Source organism: Oncorhynchus mykiss, chromosome 17 (genome assembly GCF_057628025.1).
Source record: "Oncorhynchus mykiss isolate SJ-2025 chromosome 17, ASM5762802v1, whole genome shotgun sequence".
In the NCBI taxonomy this organism is placed as follows: Eukaryota; Metazoa; Chordata; class Actinopteri; order Salmoniformes; family Salmonidae; genus Oncorhynchus; species Oncorhynchus mykiss.
Window position 1 is genome coordinate 34,927,141 of NC_143038.1, and position 13,006 is coordinate 34,940,146.

Consider the following 13,006-nt stretch of genomic DNA (forward strand, 5'->3'; position numbering starts at 1 on the left):
TTCCCATTGAAATCTCCTTGAGATATTGATGAAATTGCACTTCCTAGGGCTTCCACTAGATGTCAACCGTCTATAGAAATGAATGAATGAGGCTTCTACTGTGTTGTGGGACTGAATGACAGCAGAATGATTCAGGTGTCTGGCAGTCAGCCATTTCCTGGTCACGCGCATTTCACTTGATAGCGACCTGCGTTCCATGGCTCCTCAAGACACAAAGGAATACTCCGGTTGGAACTTTATTGAAGATTAATGATAAAAACATCCTAATAATTGATTCTGTACTTAGTTTGAAATGTTTCGTCGACCTATAATATAACTTTTTTATAAAGTTTTTGTCCGACGGAAAGCTGAGCGAGTGTTTGGATATGTATACCAAACGCGATAACAAAACTAGCTAATTGGACATAAATAACGGACATTATTGAACAAATCAAGCATTTATTGTGGACCTGGGATTCCTGGGAGTGCATTCTGATGAAGATCATCAAAGGCAAGGGAATATTTAGCATGTAATTTATCGTTTATGTTGACTACAACATGGCGGCTAATTTGACTTGATTGTTTTGAGTGCCATCTCAGATTATTAAATGGATAGCTTTTTCCGTAAAGTATTTTGAAATCTGACACAGCGGTTGCATTAAGGACAGGTATATCTATAATTCCATGTGTATAACTTGTATTATCATCTACATTTATGATGATTATTTCTGTTGAATTGATGTGTCTATGCAAAATCACTGGATGTTTTTGGAACTAGTGAATGTAACGCGCCAATGTAAACTCAGATTTTTTTTATATAAATATGAACTTTATCAAACAAAACATACATGTATTGTGTAACATGTAACCCATTTGCCATGCGTGGGGGCACAGCGTGGTATTGTCCAACCCTGCTCATTCTCTCGACTCCGCTATCAACAACTAATTGCCTATAGAACCCATAACCTGTATCACTAGACACTTCATAGGGCCGACGTTAGCCAGGATGCTTTTTAGGCTAAGCTAGGCTAGCTAGACTCTTTAACTGCAGCACGTTCCATTTATAATAACCAAGGGACTTAACGCTACGTATACTAAACAAGAGAGCTACCCAGAAACCCCATCTTGGGGAGGCAGGAACAGTTAGCCATAGCTAGCACACCTCAGGGAGTGAGCCAACCTGGCTAGCAATGTATGCAGCGCATGTTTAGCTAGACCTGTCTCGAAAGTTCACGAAGGACTGGATCACCGAGGTGGAACCGGACCCTTCATTAACACGTTTGGCAAGCACTGGGTGCCAATCGGTTCCCGGAACACATCTTACCGCCTAAACTCGTTGTGACAACATTAACTTCAAGTGGCATGGCCAATCAGGGTACGGCAAATAGCCAGAGCCTGTGTACACAGAGTTGGTCTGGCTTTAGGCAAACCTTGGAACCCCGGGTTCCACATTGTTCACAAGCGTTAAAAGTGTTGTCTCCCGCATGAGAGTTCGATTAAAAGTGTCCCCTTTCCATTTTCGGACACACGGTTGTGGTGGAAATGGAAAAAGAAGCAATCTCACCCAGTCCGCAACGTGGCGTCCCGACCCTTCAGCTCGCACTTCACAGGAGTTGCGATGTCTATTCCGACCAATGTCTTGCATGCGCAGTGTCACCCTGGATCATGTGAACAGTGATGTCAGGGAACAGGATACAATTTGTTGTCTGCGCCCCATGCTTCTGCAGCATCATCGCGTTGACAGTTCGCAAGGCTTCAGGAAATATCCTCCTGTCTCCTATTGTGTAACATGTAACCCATTTGCCATGCGTGGGGGCACAGCGTGGTATTGTCCAACCCTGCTCATTCTCTCGACTCCGCTATCAACAACTAATTGCCTATAGAACCCATAACCTGTATCACTAGACACTTCATAGGGCCGACGTTAGCCAGGATGCTTTTTAGGCTAAGCTAGGCTAGCTAGACTCTTTAACTGCAGCACGTTCCATTTATAATAACCAAGGGACTTAACGCTACGTATACTAAACAAGAGAGCTACCCAGAAACCCCATCTTGGGGAGGCAGGAACAGTTAGCCATAGCTAGCACACCTCAGGGAGTGAGCCAACCTGGCTAGCACGGTATGCAGCGCATGTTTAGCTAGACCTGTCTCGAAAGTTCACGAAGGACTGGATCACCGAGGTGGAACCGGACCCTTCATTAACACGTTTGGCAAGCACTGGGTGCCAATCGGTTCCCGGAACACATCTTACCGCCTAAACTCGTTGTGACAACATTAACTTCAAGTGGCATGGCCAATCAGGGTACGGCAAATAGCCAGAGCCTGTGTACACAGAGTTGGTCTGGCTTTAGGCAAACCTTGGAACCCCGGGTTCCACATTGTTCACAAGCGTTAAAAGTGTTGTCTCCCGCATGAGAGTTCGATTAAAAGTGTCCCTTTTCCATTTTCGGACACACGGTTGTGGTGGAAATGGAAAAAGAAGCAATCTCACCCAGTCCGCAACGTGGCGTCCCGACCCTTCAGCTCGCACTTCACAGGAGTTGCGATGTCTATTCCGACCAATGTCTTGCATGCGCAGTGTCACCCTGGATCATGTGAACAGTGATGTCAGGGAACAGGATACAATTTGTTGTCTGCGCCCCATGCTTCTGCAGCATCATCGCGTTGACAGTTCGCAAGGCTTCAGGAAATATCCTCCTGTCTCCAGAAGCAGGCAATCTGAGTTATTCCTATGTCGAAGATCCAGGACGGCTGATACAGCCGGTATTCCTGGTTATGAAAAGTGATTAGACCTACGTACCCCCAACAAGCACCTCAGAGTTTACAAACTCAGAATGCTCACACACTGCTGGGCTATTACAGTGATTGACTGGTGATAGTGTTTCACACATCCATGCTAGTGTCCCGTATTATGTTTCTAGGCGTCATAGGAAACCAGAAAAAGAGCAGTCTGACTCCATCTCAGCGCATTCCATTTCTGGGTCTCAAGCTAGATTGCGATTTTTCTGTCCCCACGGAGGGTGTCTGGGTTCCGGCTCTGCTTAGCCAAATTTCGGCTGCGTCACAGTATGTTTTCGCCAGTGCCTATGCCTACTGGGGAGGATGGCTTCTTTGAGAGAAGTTGTACCAATGGAGCTATTGTTGATGAGGGCCTTCTAGCGCTGAGTGCCAATCTCTTTTGGAAACAAAACACGTTTTATAAGGAGGATGGGATCCACCCAAATCATTTGGGTTCCTGGATCCTTTCTCAGACAATGATTTATCAGCCCAGCTCAGCTAATCCCTACCATTGTGATGCAGAATTGTCATAATGCTTCAACAAATTACACAAGGGGCCTTGGTAGACACAATGTAAGTAACCTAATTTATTTCCCCCGAACTGCCCTGAAAGCCTCTGCTGATCCTACAGTAGTAATCATGTGCCTATGAACCAGATTTATACTGTTATCACTGAGGCGCTGTGCCCCCGGAGGAAGTCCACCGTGTGCAGCTCACCCTGCACTTTCATAAATAACATGAGCATATCTACTTCTGCTAAGCTTCCAAGTAAAGGGTTGAAAACAAGTTACCGTCCTGGAAGAAAAGTGCTTAAGATAGCCTAAGTTAACATATGTAGCTTAAGAGACAAGGTTAATGAAATCAATAATTTGCTAGTAACAGATGACATTCATATTCCGGCCATCTCTGAAACTCACTTAGATAAAACCGTTGATGATACAGTGGTAGCAATACAAGGTTATAGCATTTACAGAAAAGATAGAAATGCCAATGGTGGAGGTGTTGCTGCTTATATTCAGAAAGATTAGAGAGGATCTCATGTTAAATAGTCTTGAAGTAACATGGTCAAAGGTTCATCTTCCTCACCTAAAGCCCATTCTTGTGGGAAGCTGCTATAGACCATCAAGTGCTAACAGTCAGTATCTGGATAACGTGTGAAATGCTTGATAATGTATGTGATACCAACAGAGGTATATTTTCTGGGGGATTTAAATATTGACTGGCTTTCATCAAGCTGCCCACTCAAGAAAAAGCTTCAAATGGTAACCAGTGCCTGCAACCTGGTTCAGGTTATCAGTCAACCTACCATGGTAGTTACAAACAGCACAGGAATGAAATCATCAACATTTATTGATCACATCTTTACTAATGCTGCAGAAATTAGCTTGAAAGCAGTATCCACATCCATCGGATGTAGTGATCACAATATAGTAGCCACATCTAGGAAAACCAAAGTTCCAGTGGCTGGGCCTAATATAGTGCATAAGAGGTCCTACAATGCATTTTGTAGTGATTTCTATTTTGTTGAATATTTATTGGCCCGTGGTGTGTAATGAGGATCAAACAAACACTGCACTTGACACATTTATGAAATTGCTTATTCCAGTTACTAATAAGAATGCACCCATTAAGAAAATTACTGTAAAAACTGTTACATCCATGTGGATAAATGAGGAATTGAACAATTGTATGGTTGAGAGGGATGAGGCAAAAGAAATGGCAAATAAGTCTGGCTGCACAACCGATTGGCAAACATATTGCAAATTGAGAAATCATGTGACTAAACTGAATTAAAAGAAGAAACTAAACTATGAAACAAAGATAAATTATATAAAAAGCTTTTGAGCACATTCAATAACATTTTGGGAAAAAAGGCAAACTCAGCTCTATCATTCATTGAATCAGATGGCTCATTCATCACAAAACCAACAGATATTGCCAACTTCTTTAACCTCTACAGGATTTTCCCACCCCTGTTTCGATTACAAGCAGAGGGATGGGCCTGGAAAATGTAACCACTCAAATTCACATTATGAGCTATGGATGCAAAGACTGACTATCCATGATGTCAGTGTATTTTTATTTATTTAGGGGGTAAATCAGCTTTAATATTGCAGATATATTGTAGTTTCCAATTGTCTGCATAATTTACAATCCCCAATATATATTTTTTCTAAATATATACAGTACCAGTCAAAAGTTTGGACACAACTACTCATTCAAGGAGTCATCTTTATTTGTACTATTTTCTACATTGAAGAATAATGTATGTGTTATTTAAACAGTATGAAATAACACATGTAATCATGTAACCAAAAAATTGTTAAACAAATCAAAATATATTTTATATTTCAGATTCTTAAAAGTAGTCTTGATGACAGCTTTGCACACTCTTTTCATTCTCTCAACCAGCTTCACCTGGAATGGTTTTCCAACGTTCTTGAAGGAGTTCCTACATATGCTGAGCACTCGTTGGCTACTTTTCCATCACTCTGCAGTCCAACTCATCCCAAATCATCTCAATTGGGTTGAGGTTGGGTATTGTTGAGGCCAGGTCATCTGTAGTAGCACTCCATCACTCCCCTTCTTGGTCAAATAGCCCTTTACAAAGCCTGGAGGTGTGTTGGGTCATTGTCCTGTTGAAAAACCAATGATAATCCCACTATGAGCAAACCAGATTGGATGTTGAATCGCTGCAGAAGCTATAATGGTTAAGTGTGCCTTGAATTCTAAATAAATCACAGACAGTGTCACCGGCAATATACGCTGCCGTACACGTTGATCCAAAGCATCCCAAACATGCTCAACGGCTGACATGTCTGATGAATATGCAGGCCATGGAAGAACTGGGGCATTTTCAGCTTCCAGGAATTGTGTACAGATCATTGCCACATGGGGCAGTGCATTATCATGCTGAAACATGAGGTGATGGTAAGGGGATGAATAGCACAACATTGGGCCTCAGGTTCTCATGGTATTTCTGTGCATTCAAATTGTCATTGATGAAATGCAATTGTGTTTGTTGTCTGTAGCTTATTCCTGCATATGCCATAACCCCACCGCCACTAATAAATATCAGTATTTATGCTGCAGTAGTTTATGTGTCGGCGGGCTAGGGTCAGTTTGTTATATCTGGAGTACTTCTCCTGTCCTATTCGGTGTCCTGTGTGAATCTAAGTGTGCGTTCTCTAATTCTCTCCTTCTCTCTTTCTCTCTCTCGGAGGACCTGAGCCCTAGGACCATGCCGCAGGACTACCTGACATGATGACTCCTTGCTGTCCCCAGTCCACCTGGCCGTGCTGCTGCTCCAGTTTCAACTGTTCTGCCTTATTATTATTCGACCATGCTGGTCATTTATGAACATTTGAACATCTTGGCCATGTTCTGTTAAAATCTCCACCCGGCACAGCCAGAAGAGGACTGGCCATCCCACATATGCTCTCTCTAATTCTCTCTTTCTTTCTCTCTCTCGGAGGACCTGAGCCCTAGGACCATGCCCCAGGAATACCTGACATGATGACTGCTTGCTGTCCCCAGTCCACCTGACTGTGCTGCTGCTCCAGTTTCAACTGTTCTGCCTTATTATTATTTGACCATGCTGGTCATTTATGAACATTTGAACATCTTGACCATGTTCTGTTATAATCTCCACCCGGCACAGCCAGAAGAGGACTGGCCACCCCACATAGCCTGGTTCCTCTCTAGGTTTATTCCTAGGTTTTGGCCTTTCTAGGGAGTTTTTTCTAGCCACCGTGCTTCTACACCTGCATTGCTTGCTGTTTGGGGTTTTAGGCTGGGTTTCTGTACAGCACTTTGAGATATCAGCTGATGTACGAAGGGCTATATAAATACATTTGATTTGATTTGATGGGGCACTCTGTTCAAAACGTTGACATCAGTAAATTGCTCTCCCACACGACGCCATACACGTGGTCTGAGGTTGTGATGCCAGTTGGATGTACTACCAAATTCTCTAAAACGACATTACAGAATAAGGAATACATTCAATTGCCCTGGGGGCTACGAACAATTGGGGAAAGTCGTATTCCTGGTAGTAATACTGGTTACCGCTACTCTGATAACATAAAGTTGTTTCCGGCTGTAGATAATGACACAAAACAATTCTGGGCTAATTATTTAAGAAATAACACACAAAAAAACAAAATACTGCAAATTTGCATCAAGAGCTAGAAGCAGAGCTGCCATATCTGTTGGCACCAATTTATAAACCACAAGCTGCATTCAGAAAGACTGTCAGGGTTAGGAACATTGTGAGGTGACTACCTAACCATTTAAAACTGGAACAACTATATCAGTAATGATTGAACATTTTTGGATTTGATTAGTTTAGAAATATGCATGTTAAATATCTTTGTGTATCATAAGATTAATCAGTCTATCGATGTACATGCAAAACACAGATATTACAAAACATTTAAAAATATATATTGTTTTACAGTAACTTACAGGTAACTTGCTGCCAGTAAGTTACCACAAATAAAACAGTTTTACAGTACCAATACTGTTACTGTAATCCATTGGCAGTACCCTTACTGGTACTGTAATTTATTGTAAGGGATGAGGGACCCTTGTTTGTATTCAGGATGTGATGTTGCAATTTGAGTAATTTCCACAAGTATTTTGTGTGCTTGGTTTAAAATGGAAAATTATTTATTTGTATGAGGTGCCTTTCTGATTGTGTTTTTTTTCTAAAACATAAAACAGTACTGCCACAAACAAAGTAATGCATATAAAATAACAAAACAGGTACCAATTAACTAAGAATAAAATATAACATAAAAATAAGAAGCTAATAATGTTTTCTCTCCTGTTTCAAAAGATGTCCTTTGATTGTGTTGCCCGTGTGTTTTTTTTGTCTGTTGTGGCATTCTATTGTGAATATTCACAAATAAAGTGAGTGAACTGCTACTGTGTTTTCTGTTTTTTTTTTACGGTCATTTTTACAGTAATGTCCATAATACGTCAAAGATTTCCTGGACTTAGACTTGTTCCCCAACAGTGCAATGTAATTTACGGTACTCTACTGTATTCCGTTTATACAGTATGTCACGGTTTCTTGAACAGTAATTTATCTTGACTATTGAAGGATTTATTTCTTCAGTATAGGCATAACCTATAACCATTACTTTTTTGTGCTATGTTGCTCTGTCTGCATGCTATGTCTTGCTTGTCCTATGTTGCTCTGTGTGTGCTCACTGCTCAATGATTGTCTGTATTGTAATTGCTTTTAATAACCTGCCCAGCACCGAAATGTTGATTCATGTGCACTGTCCATGTAAAAATAAAAATACACTCAAACTCAAACCAATGTAGGCATCATTTTTAACAATGTGATATTGTGCTCCAAAGGGATAACTTGAAATAACATGATGTTGGTTAATCAGGAGCGGACTGGGACCAAAAATAGTCCCTGCCATTTCTAACAAACCAGACCATGTTTTTTATTGAGATCCGCACAACGACCCTTTTTTAAAAGTTTGACTCAAGTTAGACAGGCCCACTATGCTCAAAATGGATCAGCCGATCTGAGTTTAATAAAATAATAAAATAAAATGTTTTTGATTATGTATTAGCCTAGTAATATTTAGGCATAAAATGTGAATTTGGCCTCATGAAATCCTTGCCAAAAACACAAGATATTGATACTGTTACAGGTCTACATTATCTATGAGTTGATCATATAGAAATGTTTCCATCCACCGATTTTCTGTGAGTAAAGTTGTACCGTACGAGCCTCTTTTTGTGTTCGAAACGGTGGTGGAAACTCCTTTATGCTCAAATATCGATATAATAACCATCATATCGGAGTAAAATGGTCAAAGGTGTGCTCCTCACACTACAACTCAAGAAAACCCTGTAGTTTATTAACCTATAGATGAAATACATTTTTTGATGAACTTCACAGGGGGGTGTTCTGCACAGTGATCTGATGCTCTTGTCCAATAAATATTGAGGGTCTTATTCTGCTGATTTGATGATTAATGCTTGACTGCCATTTTGACAAATAATGAACTCATCATGTAGAGCAGCCTACCCTTACAGCCTACACATTCTGTATTTGCGAAGCTGTTGGCTAGAGCGCAGGTACCAAGACCAGAGTAGGAACATTTGCTATTTAACGCAACAGTTTGTCACAATACTACTTGTGGAGTTGAAAATGAAACACAGTGAATTTAAGATTTTTATTCTGTACATGAAAACAACATTTTGTGTCCACTATGTCATCACGCACTGAATTTTATCCACAACAAGTCTGTTTGGTGGAAACACCACTGGTGGAAAAATGTGCACTTTTTCTTAATGAGGATTTTAGAATATTCACATGAAATTCTGTCACCAATTGGATGAAAACATAACTATTGGAGCATGAACAACTGACTCGTCTTATTATCAAGACACCTGCTGGTAACTCTTAACTGGTTAGGACAGCTCATGAGGTGTCATAAATATCTGTATACTAAATGGGACTCGTATGACTAAAGAAGCTTCAGGCTTAGCTCCTACACACGCGCACGTACACATGAAAACACACACACACACACACACACACACACACACACACACACACACACACACACACACACACACACACACACACACACACAAGCTCTCTCTTTCTCGCTCACTCTTTTCACTCCATGTACCAATTAAGCTCTGTTATCTTCCTTCACACATTCCTCTGCTAAGTGTTTTTTACAGGCGGGCACAGGCAAAGATAAAGAAAGAGAGGAGTTAAGGGAAAGTAGAGAGAGGTCAAGAAAAGGAGTGAGGGACTAAGGTCATGGAGGAGGCGGAGGAGGAGGAGTAGGAGGACATTAATTAGACTGAAGAAAGGAGAGTAAACACAATAATATGCTGGGTTGTTTGGTTGACCCAACAGCTGGGTTGCAGGTGTTGGATCCCTTAGTTGGGTTGCTTTCTTTAAAAACAGCTGGGGTTTGCTGCTGGGTTATTGAGATATGACCCACCGGGTCAGATCAGAAGACTGGAGGCATAGTTTAGTAGGGTTGTGGTTTCCAGATAGTTCTTTTTAGCCACCCATAATAGTGTGAATGTGTTCCTTAAAATCAAAGGCATTTTTGTTGATATTATGTGAGCTCTGAAACGCTGCAGGGTCTGTATGCATGAGTGCAATCAACAGATGTTAAATATCCCCAATTGCCTTTAAAACCACTGGGAAATATACCATTACTTTTAATTGCCATGAAAAAATGCATGCAGTCAGTATATAAATGCCAATAAATCTATCTCTTCCTATTAAATGGATGCACTTGAATAAAACAATATGGTTCAAGGATGCCTCTCTTTGTCTAGAATAACCATGGCAACAATGTATTTCATTATTGTGCAAAAAAATGTTGTAAATATGTGTAGAAAACACAACACTAAATATATGAATATATTGCAATGGAAATGTATAAAATCTTTGCCAGTGGCATTATAAGGCATTACAATTTGTGGCTATGTACAGTGGGGCAAAAAAGTATTTAGTCAGCCACCAATTGTGCAAGTTCTCCCACTTACAGTTTTTTTCTATTGCTAAACGACAGTGGACACAACTGGAGTCACATGTGCAAGACTCTAACTACAGTCTGCACAGCAGCAGTTCATGTGGACCAAACTCTAGTTCGTTTTTCATTGCTTGAACACAGTTTTCAAAACTCTACACACTTATCCCATGACTTTAACCACAACCTGTACAACACTGTGGATTTACAGCACTTTGTTCAAATGCTAACACACTGCTGTCAAAACTGTGAACCACACATTCAAAACGGAATAGATTTCAGCCTTGTGCCTTTCAAACACTGCTGATTGCAATTTCAGATGAAAGGCTAAGCAGGTGTCTTGTTTTAGACTTGTTAGTGAACACACACACATATTACAGTATATATAGGTAGACCTCAGAAAGACTAATTTTGGAAATGGAACAAGGAAGATGGGTTTGTGGAGGGAGAAGGGTGGCAGGGAGAGGGCGGATGCGTGGAGGAAGACAAAGAAGACAAAGAGCTGTTATTTCAGATGAAATAAGGGCTACACTTATAGACCATGTTGTGAACCATGGTCTCTCATTGAGAGAGGCAGGGTTGAGGGTGCAACCCAATCTGCAAAGATCCACAGTGGCATCTGTAATGCAAATTTTCCATCATGCAAACAGGTGAGAGTTACATCCTTACAGTAAATGAAAACATTACAGGAATCTATTTTGTATTGCAATTATATAATATTTACACAGATATATATTACAGTAAGTTTGACTGTAAAATATATTTTTACAACAGGACCCAAAGGCTGCCCCCAACAGGGGGAAGAGGAAAAATATTTTCAGATGCGCAGGAAAATGCTATTGTTGACATTGTTGTTGTCAACAATGCAATAAAACTGTGTGAGATTCAAGATAGAGTGCTGGCTGATAATGATATATTTGAAAATGTTAATTCTGTCAGCACAACAACTATTGCTTGAGTCCTAAAGAAACACCAAGTTACAATGAAACAGTTATACACTGTACCGTTCGAGAGAAACAGTGAACGGGTAAAAGAGCAAAGATACCAATATGTCCAGGTAAGACGTCTGAGGTTACGTACACAGCTATACAAAATATTTACAGTAAAAAAAAAACACTAGCATTTCTACAGTAAAACTGTGCACTTACTGTTTTTCAGAGAGTAATGGAGGTGGAAGCACTGGAAAGACCACATTCATTTGTATTTATCGATGAAGCTGGATTTAACCTTGCCAAAACACGGCGCAGAGGAAGGAATGTTATAGGTCAAAGGGCCACTGTGGAGGTTCCAGGCCAAAGGGGGGGAAATATCACCATGTGTGCTGCAATGGCCAATGATGGTTTGCTTCTCAACACACCACTCATTGGCCCATACAACACAGAAAGGCTTATAGCTTTCCTAGAACAGCTCTATGCTCAGCTAGTGCCAGCAGAACAGGGGGAGCCAGTAAGAAACCCCCAAGTTTTTGCGATAATGTTGCTTTTCACCACTCTGCAGCTGTCACAGATTGGTTTGCAGCACATCACAGATTTATGGTTTTGAACCTGCCTGCATATTCACCCTTCCTCAACCCAATAGAGGAGTTTTTCTCTGCCTGGAGGTGGAAAGTGTTTGGTCACCATCCACATGACCAAATGTCTCTTTTGGAAGCCATGCGTGCCGGATGTGAGGACACGAGTCCAGAGGACTGCCAGGGATGGATAAGGCACTCCAGAAGGTTCTTCCCCAGGTGCATGGCAAGAGAAAACATTAGATGTGATGTTGAAGAAAACCTGTGGCCTGATGCTAGAAAGAGGCAGGATTAGCCCCTCAATTATTTGTTCGAATTACAGTATGTACTTTTAGTTTCTACCTTTTTTTTCTCATTACTGTTATTCCGTAAATTACTACAGACTATTGAAGCAAACTGGTAATTTTCATTTACCTTAAAGAATTGTTATGTTCTAAAAATTTTAATAAATCATGTGAAAGAATGTCACTCTTTTCTTTGAAGAAAATATTACTTTGTGTGAAGTCACTGAAATTGTTCAAACTGTAAAGATGAAAAGTTTGTATTTTCTGTATTGGTGTTTGATGCTAGTGTTTTTACTCTCAGTGTGTTCTGAGTGACAGTGTGTGTTATCTCAGTGAGGGTTGTGCATAGTGTTTGGCTGCACTGAGCGTGTTTTGAGCCATGTGTTAAGAGTTGTGTTGCTTGGAATGAGTTTTGCAGGTGATGTGAACTGTTTAGCTCAGGTGACTGTTGGTAGTGCAGACTGTAGTTAGAGTTTTGCACATGTGACTCCAGTTGTGCCCACTGTCGTTTAGCAATCGAAAAAAACTGTAAAAAGATGAGAGAGGCCTGTAATTTTCATCATAGGTACACTTCAACTATGACAGACAAAATGAGAGAAAAAAATCCAGAAAATCACATTGTAGGATTTTTAATGAATTTATTTGCAAATTATGGTGGAAAATAAGTATTTGGTCAATAACAAAAGTTTATCTCAATACTTTGTTATATACCCTTTGTTGGCAATGACAGAGGTCAAACGTTTTCTGTAAGTCTTCACAAGGTTTCACACACTGTTGCTGGTATTTTGGCCCATTCCTCCATGCAGATCTCCTCTAGAGCAATGATCTGCATGGAGGAATGGGCCAAAATACCAGCAACAGTGTGTGAAAACGTTGTGAAGACTTACAGAAAACGTTTGACCTCTGTCATTGCCAACAAAGGGTAT

General features: G+C 40.7%; 1 long non-coding RNA gene across 1 annotated transcript; it reads left to right on the forward strand.

Moving 5' to 3' along the window:
* Positions 1 to 450: 450 nt before the first annotated feature.
* On the forward strand, positions 451 to 6,629 carry LOC149975929 (uncharacterized). The gene is made up of 2 exons (XR_016487913.1): positions 451 to 647; positions 5,981 to 6,629. It is a non-coding gene; the product is annotated as an uncharacterized LOC149975929 (long non-coding RNA).
* Positions 6,630 to 13,006: the final 6,377 nt, after the last annotated feature.